This window comes from Pezoporus occidentalis, unplaced genomic scaffold (assembly GCF_034315485.1).
Source record: "Pezoporus occidentalis ecotype Australia unplaced genomic scaffold, CSIRO_AGI_Poc_V1 ctg35, whole genome shotgun sequence".
Taxonomy (NCBI): Eukaryota; Metazoa; Chordata; class Aves; order Psittaciformes; family Psittacidae; genus Pezoporus; species Pezoporus occidentalis.
Genome location: NW_026915483.1, coordinates 2,457,019 through 2,470,348, shown reverse-complemented (window position 1 = coordinate 2,470,348; position 13,330 = coordinate 2,457,019). Strand labels below are relative to the sequence as shown.

General features: G+C 41.1%; 1 long non-coding RNA gene across 1 annotated transcript in view; it reads left to right on the top strand.

Moving 5' to 3' along the window:
- LOC134169652 (uncharacterized) overlaps positions 1-6,400 on the top strand; it is a 49,490-nt gene extending 43,090 nt beyond the window's left edge. The window contains exon 3 of the long non-coding RNA XR_009966974.1: positions 6,308-6,400. This is a non-coding gene — a long non-coding RNA (uncharacterized LOC134169652). The remainder of the gene's footprint in view (positions 1-6,307) is intronic.
- The last annotated feature ends 6,930 nt before the right edge of the window (positions 6,401-13,330 follow it).

The window sequence follows — 13,330 nt, the reverse complement described above, 5'->3', positions numbered from 1 at the left end:
GCACTATTTCAACTATCCTACTTTTGAAAAGATAATGAAATATGCATTAATTCAAGCAGACAACATAAATATTGAATAACCATTGCAATGGATTGTATTAATAGATATACAAGATGAATAAAAACATGTTTGATTTACTTCTCTGCTGATGGTGCCAGTGGATTACAGGGACTAATCTGTCTACTGCAATGTTACCCATCAAATAGCTATAACTCAAATCTTTCCTTTTTTCCCCCCTCCCAGAAAAACAAAGTAGTTGTGATAAATAACTGTGCCTACACCATTTTGTTTCTCTGGAGACCGATCCTGATCATACCCATCTAATTTCACTCAACCACCAGTGCATCTACTTGGGCATAATTGGGCATAAATTTGGTGTGAGAACTCTTGAAGAAAAATAGGACCCAGGTTGCCACTGACTGGCAGTGAGATCAGGTCCCATGCTGCCCTCTCTCCTGTCTTGTAGAGATGAGCATTTTGAGGATGGGGGTTAACGGGCATTCCTATCTGCAAATGGCATTCGTACTTCTTTATGCTGACATGAATAGCCTATTTCCTGGGAGCACAGTATAGAACTAATTATTTGACAGATATTAATGTTAAAGAATTCCATGGAGTTCATCTTTATGGAAGACTCCTATTACCTGTTATCTGGCTATAGATCGGGGATCCAAGATGTTGCAGGTATGCTCTCTTTCCCCCTGCACTGTGTGGCAAAACCTGTGTGTGGTCAGACCAGCCCTTTCTCCTGTATTACTCTACCAGTTGGCTGAGGAGTGCTGCAAAGAGCCCCTGCACCCCTGGCCTGGCTCTTGATGCCTATGGCTTCTCTTTGGTGCCAACCCCTTACAGTAACATCTAACAGGTTGAGAATAAGCGGGAGTGATGTTAGTGGGAGGTTTTCTCCTGTATCCATAGATCCAGGGTGCAGTGTGCTTCAGGGATGGAAATCTTAAGGATACAATTTAATATTCCCCCATGCATTTGAGAAGTGATAAATCATACCCTCCATTTTGATTAGTTTTCTGTCACCTCCAGTGGCTTTTCAGATCACCCCTAGCGAAGGAATGCCCGTGAGGTGGCATTAGAGATGTGGCTCTAGGAAATGTATTACCTATATTAAAATGTGCTAATTCAGAAATACCTTTGCCACCTTTTGGTTGCCCTTGTTAGGGAAAAATACTTCACTTTAAACTCCAGCTAACTGATTACCTGCCAGTTCTGAAGCTGTGCTCTGAATTAATCTGCTCCAAAAGCCAACAGAGATGACTTATGTTTGGGCACCTCACAGGAAAGCAGGGAGATGAAAAGCCTTAGCCAAACTTTGACAAACAACTTGGAGTGTTTGACCAACTCTGCACAGCTGCTGCTGAATGAAGAATGCAGGTAACATGCTGAACAGAGACAAGAGGTGATCAGCAGGGAAGGCAGCTTTTGTAGTTGAACTGAGCATTTTATATTGAGGAAAGGAGGGGAAATATTCTGAATTACCTGTAGGAGGTGTGCCTGCTTTTGATAATAGACGTACCCAGTTTATGCATTAATCCCTAACCGGTCAGATCCTGTACTGATGTGCACTGGAATCGCTCTGAGATCACTGGAGATACACCCATGCACAGCACCTTAATTCGACTGATTTCATCCCACCCATTTAAACATGTCTTACAGACATGTTTGCAGAGCTGAACTGAAATATCTCTGCCCCCTCCAATTCCTGATCTCAGGCAATGATGTCTCCTCATAAATCCTGGATACGATAGCACCAGTGTGACCCATCACTTCATTACATCAATGTGCAAAGCTGTGTATTCTACTGTGGAGGAGTTTATCTGGTCAGAATGGATCCAGTCCAGGAACAAATAAAGGGGTTAGGAATCTGATTATTTCTGGGCCAATTCTGTATGAATTACAGCTTCTCAATTTTCCTGATGTCAGCTAGTTCTACTCTGCTGTTTTCCCTCCCCACACAGGAGGTGAAGTATCTAGCTAGCAAAGGCATTTTGATTGCCTCCACCATTTAGCTGATTTCTCAACAATGCAGGAGAGCCAACTGGAATCTGGAGTCAGGTTGGGATGAAATGTACCACATTCAGTGTTGTTTGAGCATTGGCTCTTGGTGCATGCCAAGCTTATTTCAACGGGGATCCACCTCACTGCCAGGGTCAGGGGGAGTACATGGATCCTCAGATATCTCCCCATCTGCCTCATCAAGTGCTGTCTGGGAGGGGCAGCCTGATTTGTGATCCAAATGAGGGATCCTTGTACAGAGCAGTGATTTCCTGGTGACCAGATACCGCGGGCTTTTGTACAGCACTTTTCCACTATCAGCAGGAATGGATTAAAGCAAGATGGTAGGCAGGCTTTAAGATACTCTGCATTGATTCAGGCATGAGTTGTAGGGAGAAAGAACACTTTCTTCCATTTTAGTCAATAATCCAATCTTTTCTTTAGAATTGCTTTCCAATGATTTCAAACATAGTGCAAGGCTAAGAGAGAACAGCTATTTTGTTTAGTCTGAAATGGTATATATCACTTGTTTATTTCTTCAAGGGCATTATGTTTTTCCATGTATTTACTTAATGGTTTATATTTGACTAATGCACATCTTTCAGAAAGGCTTTTAAACTGGATTCAATGATTGCTGGAATTTCCTATTTTTTCCAAAACATGAAAAATTACATCAGTGTGTCAAGAGCTTCCCCTGCTATGATTCTTCTAAGCAAGTTTTGCAGACTTGATGGCTTTAGCAGACATAACTTAATGTAGGTACTCACTAAGGTTTTAAAGTATTTAATTCGTCTTGAATGTTCATTGGAATTAATATCTCAGTCCAAATACAGGGCTGCAATATTTACTGATCCCTTTTGTCTGTTCTGCACATCTGAGTTGTCATTTCCAGGTAGGTTGGTACTTGTGTATAGGAATTGTAAAGTTCAGTGGCTTTCAGCAGAAAGGGAGATGTAAGGGGAACTTGTGGGCGTACACCCTTAGCTGCAGCATGGTCACAGCTCCTCAGTTACTGTTTCTGGCACCTCTCTTTAGGGCCTTACAGAAAGTTAGCTGGATGTTTCATCCTGCTCCCTCCCAGGCGTGTGCCTGCCTGGTCCTTTTTTGATGTGCCTGTTCCTGTGCTGTAAAATCAGAACTGGTGAGAAGCTAACTTGCTTGTTTAATTTAGCTTCTAGTCCCTGCCCTACAGGGGAATTAATCCTTTTCCAGGAGCTAAGGACCAGCTTAGCACTGGTAACTGAGTACCAGGTGGCGTCTTCAACATCACCTTCAACACTTCAGTGCAGAAATTAAAACAAATGTCTTGTATTACAGAAAACAGTTTGAAAATGAGTGCAGTGTTTTAGCCAGCCCCCAGAGCTTGTAGCATGAAGGACATCTAGTGTGAACCCACAGCGAAGACTGCAGTGTGGAGCTCCCTTGCTGGGCTTCTGTTACACTGCAAAGTTTTGGTGCATGGAACAGGATTTCCTAGTGCCAATATTGAGAATAGCATTGAGAACAGCTCCAAAGCTCGTTTTGAGGAGTTACAGTGCCATTGCTCAGAGGTGGAGGTGAGTACTCCCCAGTCCTGCCCTCCTGGCAGCCTCTATGAGCAGTGAGGGTTGATGTCCTGCTCCTGCCAGTGGGGATAGAAACTACCAAAAAAAGTCATTGGCTTCAGAAACTATGCTCTAGACTTGTACCAAGTAATTGAGTTGGAAAGTTCCCTTTCATTGCAGTCACATTAATTTAGTGGACTAATTTCTAATCATGTAGAGAGTTAGAATTTAGAATAAGTATTTGAGCTAATAAAGAATTTTGATTTTAGAGCTGTGCCCTTTCTGTCATATCTGAGAATAATGGTGTGTAGAGAAGAGAGTTTATTTCCGGGCTGGTATAAATAGTTACAAGGGACAAATCTCTGTTATGTGCAACTGGTACAAATCATACTTTATCATGCAACAAAACATGATCTTCTCCGATTCTTTCTTCTGTCTGTAAGGCAATTCTGTCCTGTGCATAGCAACATTCAGGCTGTGGAGTGCTTTTGTTGTGCTTTCTTCTAAAGCAGCTGTGAGTTAATCTGTTCAGGTTCTTGTCCTTTTGTCAGTTGTTCCTTAGTGGTGAGAACCTGTGTGTATTTTTACAACACAGATGCATGTTTTTTTTTAATTTTCAAATTAACATTTTTCTCCTCTTAAAACTAAACTTGAACACACGTATTCTGGGATGATGACAGCCTGAATTTGTTTTGAATGCCTAGCACACCATTATGTTTTCTTATTAATGAACCCTTACATAAAAATAACAGAATATTGGCAGTGAATAACTCAACTGAAGAATGTCAAATTACTAAATTGGAGAAATTACTAGTTAGACACCTGGAATTGGAGCTTCTTGAGTAATAAACTAGCTTTTGACAGCTGTAGCCTTTTTTTGCAGGTGCAAAAAAGAACATTTTCTTCTTTCTATTTTATCTGGTTTACATCACTTAATGACTGGAATATTCCAAGTTGGGAAAAGAACTCAGAGTTGAAAGAACAGGAAAATTTGTTTATCCTCTCCCACATTATGAGCAAAAGGTGTGTGTGGTGGGGTGTGTGTCTGACTAATCCTGATCTCGGAGAACATGGAAGCAAGGAAAAAATAGCACAGCTGATTATTTGCTGATAATATTTGCACTGTTAGATGCACCAACTACCTTGAAATCCAAGGAATATTTTGATAATATTTCCTAAAATATGCAAGACACAATGTAGTTCTACTTAAACAATTATGTTCTTCTGGATATTGTTGTTCAGAAGCAGCATGACACAAAGCACCACTGAAGAGGTTCATTGGGTGACTAAAAATGCTATGTCCTGTTTTCTCCCAAATCAAATGTAAAAATAAAACCCCAAAATAAATGCTGAGGTATATGGTGACGTAAGCATGGTTTTGATGTATTCTCTTAGTTAACAAAAACAAATATTAAATGCAACCTCAAAGCCACCTTTCTTTGCAATTAAACATTCTAATTAGTTGTCAGTCTCTGAGAATAACTCTTTCTTATGAATATCTGTTAGAAGGCAAAATTGCAATGCAAATTAGTTACTTAAATTGTTATTTCCTGGTTCTGATTTAAACCACAATTAAGAAAACTGACTTAAATCAAAGTGATATAAATTGGTCCATCCTGCTTTAAAACTAATTAAGGATGTGCCTTGAAAGCATGCTTATATCAGTGCTCTAACTCAGTGGCTTCTCGGTATCACTCAAGTCTTAATAAATCACAGGAAGAGGTGGAATTTTTATTTAGCTGAGCAGTCTCGATCTCTGAATTTAAGGCCACTGAAGAATAGATTAACATTTATAATTACTAGGTTGATCAGTAATGCAAATTGAAAGTGAGGATTTCAAAACAAATTGACCTTTGCAGCACATCACACAGAGACAGACAGTGAAAACTTTGAAAAGGTTTCTCTTGTCCTTGAAGTGGTTTGTCACAAATCACTGTATCCTCTGTGGTGCTTTACTGCTCTGCTAGTAGCCTCTGGAGCCACAATGTCCAAAAAATAAACTGTGATAACCGAAAGAACAGCATGAATGGTTTGAGGCTGGCAAATCACTGTATGGGTTATTGTTGTTTTGTGTCGCTCCAGGCAGACTTGTGTATTTGGGTACTAAGATTAGGATGTTTAGGCTAGGGCCAAATGGGTTTATAATTAGACGTGTGCAGGCTCTGACCTATTAATTGAGGCTCATGCTTCCCTGCATCTACCCTCTGTGTTTGATGAGACTGTGCTTTAAAGCAGCCAATGGAAAGAGGAACTTCTGTACCTACATGCTTCAAATCTGCCTGTCCCATACTTTGCTGAGAACGTTTCACTGCTCAAGAGGCAGCTCAGCCTTTTTCCGAAAGCTGTCCCTCTTTGGAATACCACATGGATAGAACAGGACAGTGTGTCAGTATGGTCTGCGTTGTGTTTATTTGTAAAACTAACAGCTAGATCCCACCTGGAGAAAACAGCCAGATGTGATCAGCACTGTGTATGTGTCATGCTCCTCCCTGGGCAGGAAAGTGGTCATAACTGAAGAAGATTGAATGGATTTTGATGGCACCACATGAAATCTGAACAAGTCTGAGACAGTTCCTTCCATGCTTAGACATCTACAGAGATTGGAGACTATCAAATGAAAGAAAATATTGCAGACGTTCATGGAGGGATGTGTGGGGAAAGTGTGGGGCAGTCTAAGGCTCGACAACCATGGAGGGAATGGAAAGAGCAATGGTATCACCTATTAGAGCAACCAGCTTTGGTCTCTTCTCTTGCAGGTATGTCAACTCTTGGAACGCTCTTGTCAATCAGTGTAGCCCATGAGATCTCCAAGTTCACTGTGATGTAGTTCCAAGGAACAGGAGATAAGGCAACTGTGCTGCCAGTGTAAGCACGCATGATACGTTTCTGCTGTGATCTGTAGGCTCCCAGAAAATTGCTGTTTTCACATCTACAGTGCTTTGCCCAAAATTTCAGTTCCTTTGGACAACCTTTATTGCCTTCAATGCGTATTGCTGATGACTGAAGTAGAATGCAGAAGAAATGTTCCCCTTTTCTCATAACTTAACTGAGTGCTTCCACAGTACTTAGCAGAACTGAATAGTCAGAAACCAAGGTGGAGTACATGACCCAGTAGTCTGACCCTGTGGAAAGTATTAGACTATGCATATCCTTTGTCTAACAGGGAGCAACTGCGTAACTTGTTTGTAAGTGGACTTACATGGGGGGAAACCGGTAGTATTATCTCCTGATCCCAGGGCTCCAGGAGGATATAAATAGGGAACTCATAGTGGTATTAAAAGACTCCTCTGAACAGAAAACTTTGTTGTTATTGTTGTTGCTAAGTTTATAAACAGAAATGAAACTAAGCCAAGCTAAACTAAACAGACTAGAATAAACATAGAACTGTTGCAGCTATTGTCATCACCAATAATTGAGAGTGAATGGTATTTTGGCTAACGGGAAAGCAAAACCAGGGAGGTTCCTTAAAGGTGTCCAAATTTGAGCAGCGGAAATGCAAAACGTTTTTCTCTGTGGTTGAGCATAGATGAGCAACCTAGGTCCTGATGGAGCAGCAGGGGCTGATGGCACTAGTCAAAGTTCAGTGGTCGGCCTTGTGGCGCACTCACAGGCATTGGCATCAGGCATGTGAGGTGGGGACAGACCTCTCCTTCCTGCCAGGGCCACAGTAGCTACTTCATGCTAAGCTGCTCTTAGCTTCTGTCATCCAAAGGATGGTAAATGTGGGTGGAAGGTGAAGAAATACTGGTGTGGCAGGTATTGATAAGGCTACTGTGTGGTGAGCCAAATGCTTGGAATATTTGTCAGAAGTTTTAGCAGACAATACAAGATGCACTCTTGAAGAAACAGGTATTTGATGTCTATTTTGTTCAGTGGTATTGGCAATAGCAGCTAATTAATAGGTGGAAAATTATTGCTCTTTTAATGCATGCAAAGATTGCACAACTCCCATAGACATTTATTTCAACATGCCTTGCTTTGCATTGCCTCATTTTTTCTCACCTAAATACACTGCAATTTGTTCAATAATCTCTCCCTTTCGCCATGTTCTATTACTTGCTGAATAATTATAGTTTTTTTTTTTCCCCGAGGGGAATGAAGTATTGCACATGGACTTTTTCCAAAATCAAAGCTCTTTGGTATAGTCATTTCTGGTCTGTCTTGTTACTGATATTTATACAGATGTACTGACAAACCCAAATTTATTGCAATATTTATTGGACTAAATTCTAGGTTATTAATAATGTAGTTAGATGGCTATTTATTGGACATGTCACAATATCTATTTAATGCTTCTCCAGCTGTCTAGCTGGGATTATGACATAAAACAGTATTTATCATATATAATCCAGAAAATGTTACAGGAAGAGTAAATTCTGAGTGAGAAAGACACAACTGTCTGAGTAATGGAAGGACAAAGATGTAGTATTAAACAGCAATTCTCAGCCAGGTTGAGGGAGGTGAATATTTAGGATGTGAGGAATTCCAGGTGCAAGTTTTAAGTTCTCTAAAGTGCACCAAGACTCTGCCTAACAGCTGACCTTTCCCTCATGAAATGGACATTTTTCATTTAGAAAAGGAAATGAGAATCATCTTTTTTGAGGTTTCCTCCTTCCCCTTTTTTTGGCACTGATTAAGCAGAGTTAAAAGTTTCTATGGGACCATTTTCAGTAGGGAACAATTTAATAAAAATCAACCATTTCACAAGCAGGTGTTACTTTGACATTCTTATGCTTCATGTTAAGGTGGTATTGACTGTTTTGTTTCACTGTGATGGATGCAAACGACAATGTTTTTTTCCTGTATTGGTGTTTTTTTAGCCCTATGTTTCACTGCTGTGTGATCAAGACAGTTTTTTGCAGCATCAGGACAAAAATCTTCAGTGTTTATTAATATATATGGTTCTTTTTCTTATTTAAATCAGAAAATGAATTCACATATTGAATATCCCATGAAGAAATCTGGATAAGGCTTGCCTGCAAGGAAGAAGAGACTGTAAGGGCAATAATTGACCAAAAGAATTATGTATTTCCTTTACAAAATAGTTTCCTGTAATCTTCACCAAATGCAGATACTGCAGGAAAACTAATCCCCCGTTTTCATATACAGACACAGGCCATCTTAAATATTTCACGAAAAAAAAGCCAGTCTCCTAACCTCTGTTTAACAGATAGACCCATTTCTGTGGGAGGATGCGGAGGAGAGAGGAAATGAGGCCAATGGAAGGTTGTGCAGGTGTGAGGGTGAAGCTGGGTTTCCATTCCTCATGAAGGTGTGGTAGGTGAAGGATGCAGTGTGGGATTAATGGGGTGGTCCTCCTTTTTCTCATGCTTCCTTTTTGCTCTTTCTTATGGCAAAAGAATGTGTTTGCAGACAGTGTCAGCACTGCGCAGAAGCAGCAGACCCCATCCCAGCATTTGCCTTCCCAGCCTAATTTGAAGTTGCCACCCCACGTCCCATGGGACTACTTTCTCTGCATATATGTAATTAGCTCACTACAGAACAGCAGCTGTTGTGGACCAATAAATATGTATTTATCCTTCACTACTTATAGATGCAAGAGTTGAAATACTCCAGTCTTTAGATACTAAAGCCTTGAATAATGTAGGATGAGATGTTGAATAACATGGAGGCAGGACTTGGAGGAAAACTCTGTCCAGATCAGACATGGGCTGGGAAGAGTTTTAATGACGATTTTTAAAAGAAGGTAGCTGCCAGCTAAATTCAAGCTAATGCTGGTGAGAAATTACAATAGGCAATCCAAGGTATATACAGTCTCTCAAATTCATGAGCTTCCCATAGAGGGTTAAACAGCATAACTAAAAATATTTACATAGGAATTACAGTGTTCAAACAGAATGGGTTATTCTGCTCACACCGAACTTTAAGGGAGGTGAATTAAAGAGGATTACTAGCATATTCTACTTTTTCCTTCCTTGTAAGAGTTGTTGAAAAATATAATAACATAAAGGAGCTGAAGATTCATGGTTTCATAATAGCTGTATCTGAACTCTCCTGCCTGTGAAATTTATTCTCTGTGGGTGCTGATGCTACTTAATATTTCTGATTTCTTAGCCATCCTGTTATTCCCGTGTATATAGATCTTTTGAGTATGGATATTAACCTGCAGTCCTCTCTTAGCTAAAACATTCTTTGGCTGCATTGTACCTGGGCAAGGTCTTTTACAGGGAGCAAAAAGCAATATGCAGAAGTGATCAGAAATATACTCACGAAAATTCATTTTTACTTTGCTCGTTCACTCTAATTGTTCTCTTAAGGCTTGATCTGGAGCGCAGAGAAATCCAAAGGGGCTCACTAGGCTGTAGGTCAGGTTTTCGGGTCACCCATACATGGCAAGCGGTGAATAACGAGCAGCACACTACACAGTGCCAGCTCCTCTGATCTTACCTTGATGATGGAGGTAAGAATTTGGCTTAAGTGCAGTTTCAGGGCTGGAGGAGAGCATAAGCCACTCTTTCTGCAGTAAAAAAAAAATCACAGACCTTAATGATCAGCAGTTTGCTGTGTCCCAGTAATGCAGTTGACTGTGCCCTGTTTAACTGGTGCAAACAGTGCCCCAGAATGTTTTCTCTGTAGAGTTAGCTCTTTTATGGATGGCAAAGGTCAAAAAAGTTGTTAGAGTCACTGCAGGGACTTGATTTGATAATAAATATATTTCCATGTGTAATAATGAGTACTGTGATGGCCAATTTGTCCCTCCCACTGATATAAACAGGCTGGAATTAATATGTGTATTTTGCAATCAGAACTGCATAAACTGAAAACTGTAAAACTGTTTAGGTTGGACTTTATTTGTTTTTCCTTTTATTTTTAACTTAATAAAACTCTTTAAGCTAGTTGAAGAAGTTTGCTCTTACTGACAGAAATTTCCTTCTCCCTAGTACAAATTAGGAATTCAGGTGGGAAATAGGATTTGGAGTTGCTTTGTTGTCCTACCAGGCTTTGCCTTGCTTTGTTAGATTTAAAGGTTGTGAGAGGTGGCTGCTGTCTTTTGTCTTTTTTATAGAGCAGCATGGTATGACCCAAGACCAGGGGCTCTCGACATCATGGCAGTAATTGTGATAAAGGTTTAGGAGCCTCTTGGTCAACCCCAAAACTCCCACCTGTTTCCACAGTGACAGAAACAGCCCACTCTCAGCTTCTAGCATTTAGCATCTCTGAGGGTACCCCTTCCTGGTGTTCCATTGCTTTCCATACATTGGTTCTACTGATGTCACAAGGATCTGGAAACAGATGTGTAATTAGCAAGACTAAGTCAGATTAGTTCCAGGCTTGAGCATTTCTTTTTCTGCCATGGAGTAGAGATTTAATATATAACTAATTTCTCTTTCCTACTTTCCAAAGATGTCAGCCTTTCTATATAAATTCCATTGTCACTAATCTAATAAAGCTCTACTTTGTTCATAATTTACTGCATCTTTCAATAAGCATTGTAATATTTATGCAGGGCAAGTATATAAATCATTGTTGCCCTTCTCTACTTTTTTACTAATCTGGTTCTTTCAGGGTCACTAATCTACCTTATAGCTTTCATCTGGTTTAAATATTCTGCTATTACCTTTTACACCTCACTTTCTCATTCATGCCCATTTAGATACCTGCAGCTGCATTTTCTCAAGTAGCTATTGATCCATATTTCCTTGCTAAAGATTACTATAACTTCACCAGCAGTAATGATACAAATTATATCTGTTAGGGTTCACACATACCTTTTTGCTGGTTAGAAAGACTGTTTTCTGATTTTGTTGTTATTGACAATCTCTTCTGCCTAGAATATGTAGAACACAGAAAAATTATAAATATCTAGTAAAATACTCTCATTTTGACACGTGTAGGCTTTAAGCACCCAGGTCATGCTAAGAGGCTAATCAGTCCCTTCTGACCTCCAAGAGCCTGAAATGTAGCTGGGTAAGGCCCCAGTCCAGCAAAGCACTTAAGGATATCCTTGTGTAAACATACGATCAGTCCTATTTTCAGTGTAATTTGGTGAGAAGTGCATTTCAGAGTAAAGCATCTCAGGAGATGCTGCTTCTTGCAAGGGCTGTGCAAGACCAGGCGGTACCAGTCACAAATGCAAGCTCAGTCCAAGATATCTTGGTATTCTTGCACTGGGCAAAGTAATGTTCTTCAAGTGTCTTGCTGGTGGGGAGATCCCCATGCTTTTGGGGAAGCTGTTGCTGCGCCCCTGCTTTAGAGTCATAGTGCGTTTGTGAGTGTGAGCCCTTGTCCTCTGCAGCAGCAGTGAGCTCTTAGGATGCTTGAATTTCTTTTGCCTACTGTCTAAGAGACAATGAAATGATTTAGGAGCGGGTAGAGTAATCGTCTAGGTCCTGCAGGACCTGATAGCTGTGCTCATTGAGTCATGACTGGAGGGATCATTCTATATTCTGGCTTCAGAAGTGCCAAGTGTGTTGCTGCCATGGGATTGTCACTCATATACAGAAAAAACACAGGTGAAGTGGAATTTTGCTGTGGTGGTTTGCCAAGAAGCAAAGCTGGGACAGTTATCACCATGGTATAGAAGAAAACAGGGCTAGAAGGAGGCCATCTCATCCATGCTTATACAAACTGCTCCTGACACGTTTGTCTAACGTGTTTCTTTAACCCCACCAGCAGTGGAGGTCCCCCGGCCTCCCTAGGCGACCTCATCCAGTGTCTAAAAACCCTTTCATCAGAGAAGTTATTCTAGCACTGAACTTAGCTCTCCCTTGATGCATTTAAACCCATTGCTTTTTGTGCTTTCCGCACAGATGTGGATAACAATGTCTTGCCTTCCTCTTTGCATAAACCTTTTACATAATTGGTAGACTGTTATCATGTCTCCTCTCCGCCTTCCCTCCTCTAGACTAAATAGCCCAGATATGAGGATGAAAGCTGGAATGGGGTATCAGGGAGAAAGGAAAAGGCATTGGAGGAGGAAATCAGAGGGATTAATCCCTCTTCCTGTGCCTACAGAAATGGACTTTTTCCTGCTGGAGGATGGGGAGCTGTGGGAGGAGGAGATATAGTGTGCAGTGCTGATGATTCATGAATGCAGCTCTGTGGACTCTACCTGATTGATGGGACGCTGCCTTGCAGCCTAAGGAAGAGGGGCTTGGGCTCACCCTTCACTGAGCTGCAACACACCTATCTAGCTTGTGTGCTTAGGAAACAGTGCTTTAATATCTTATATTGGTGAGGCACGTATCCAACTCACATGTCAGCTCCTGCGAGATGTATCTGGTTGAGCTTCTGTGTATCATGAAAGCTGTTTCTAGGTGCCATGTGTGTTATACAGTCAGATAAAATGACAGTATAACACCATTACCCTGCAGCAGCATCCAGGCAGCTCACTGTGAGCCGTGCCGGAGAGCAGGAGCCCTCTCCTCTGATAGCAAAGAGGGGTTTCTGTTTGGAGCTTTGCCTTCCCTACAGCTGTGTGCTCCCCACCCATGCACAGGATGGAAAGCCACCCGCCACACACGCTGCCTACATGTGTTTCACAACTTGATTGCTGTTCATAAAACCAACACGTGGAACAGGCAAACACCATCTGATCCAAAATGCCCCAGGGCGTATTATGTCAATGTCACATACATTAAGAAAGTACAGCAAGCACTCAGAGTGACTTCTTGTGTTCATAGCCCTGTTCCATTATTCACGTCTGCTGTCAGAGCTGTAGCACGTACACAGCCGTTGGATCGTGGCTGTCATAACCTGGAGGAAACAAAAATAGCTCCCTGCCTGGAGACTTCCAGAAGCACAAGGTGGGGGATAAC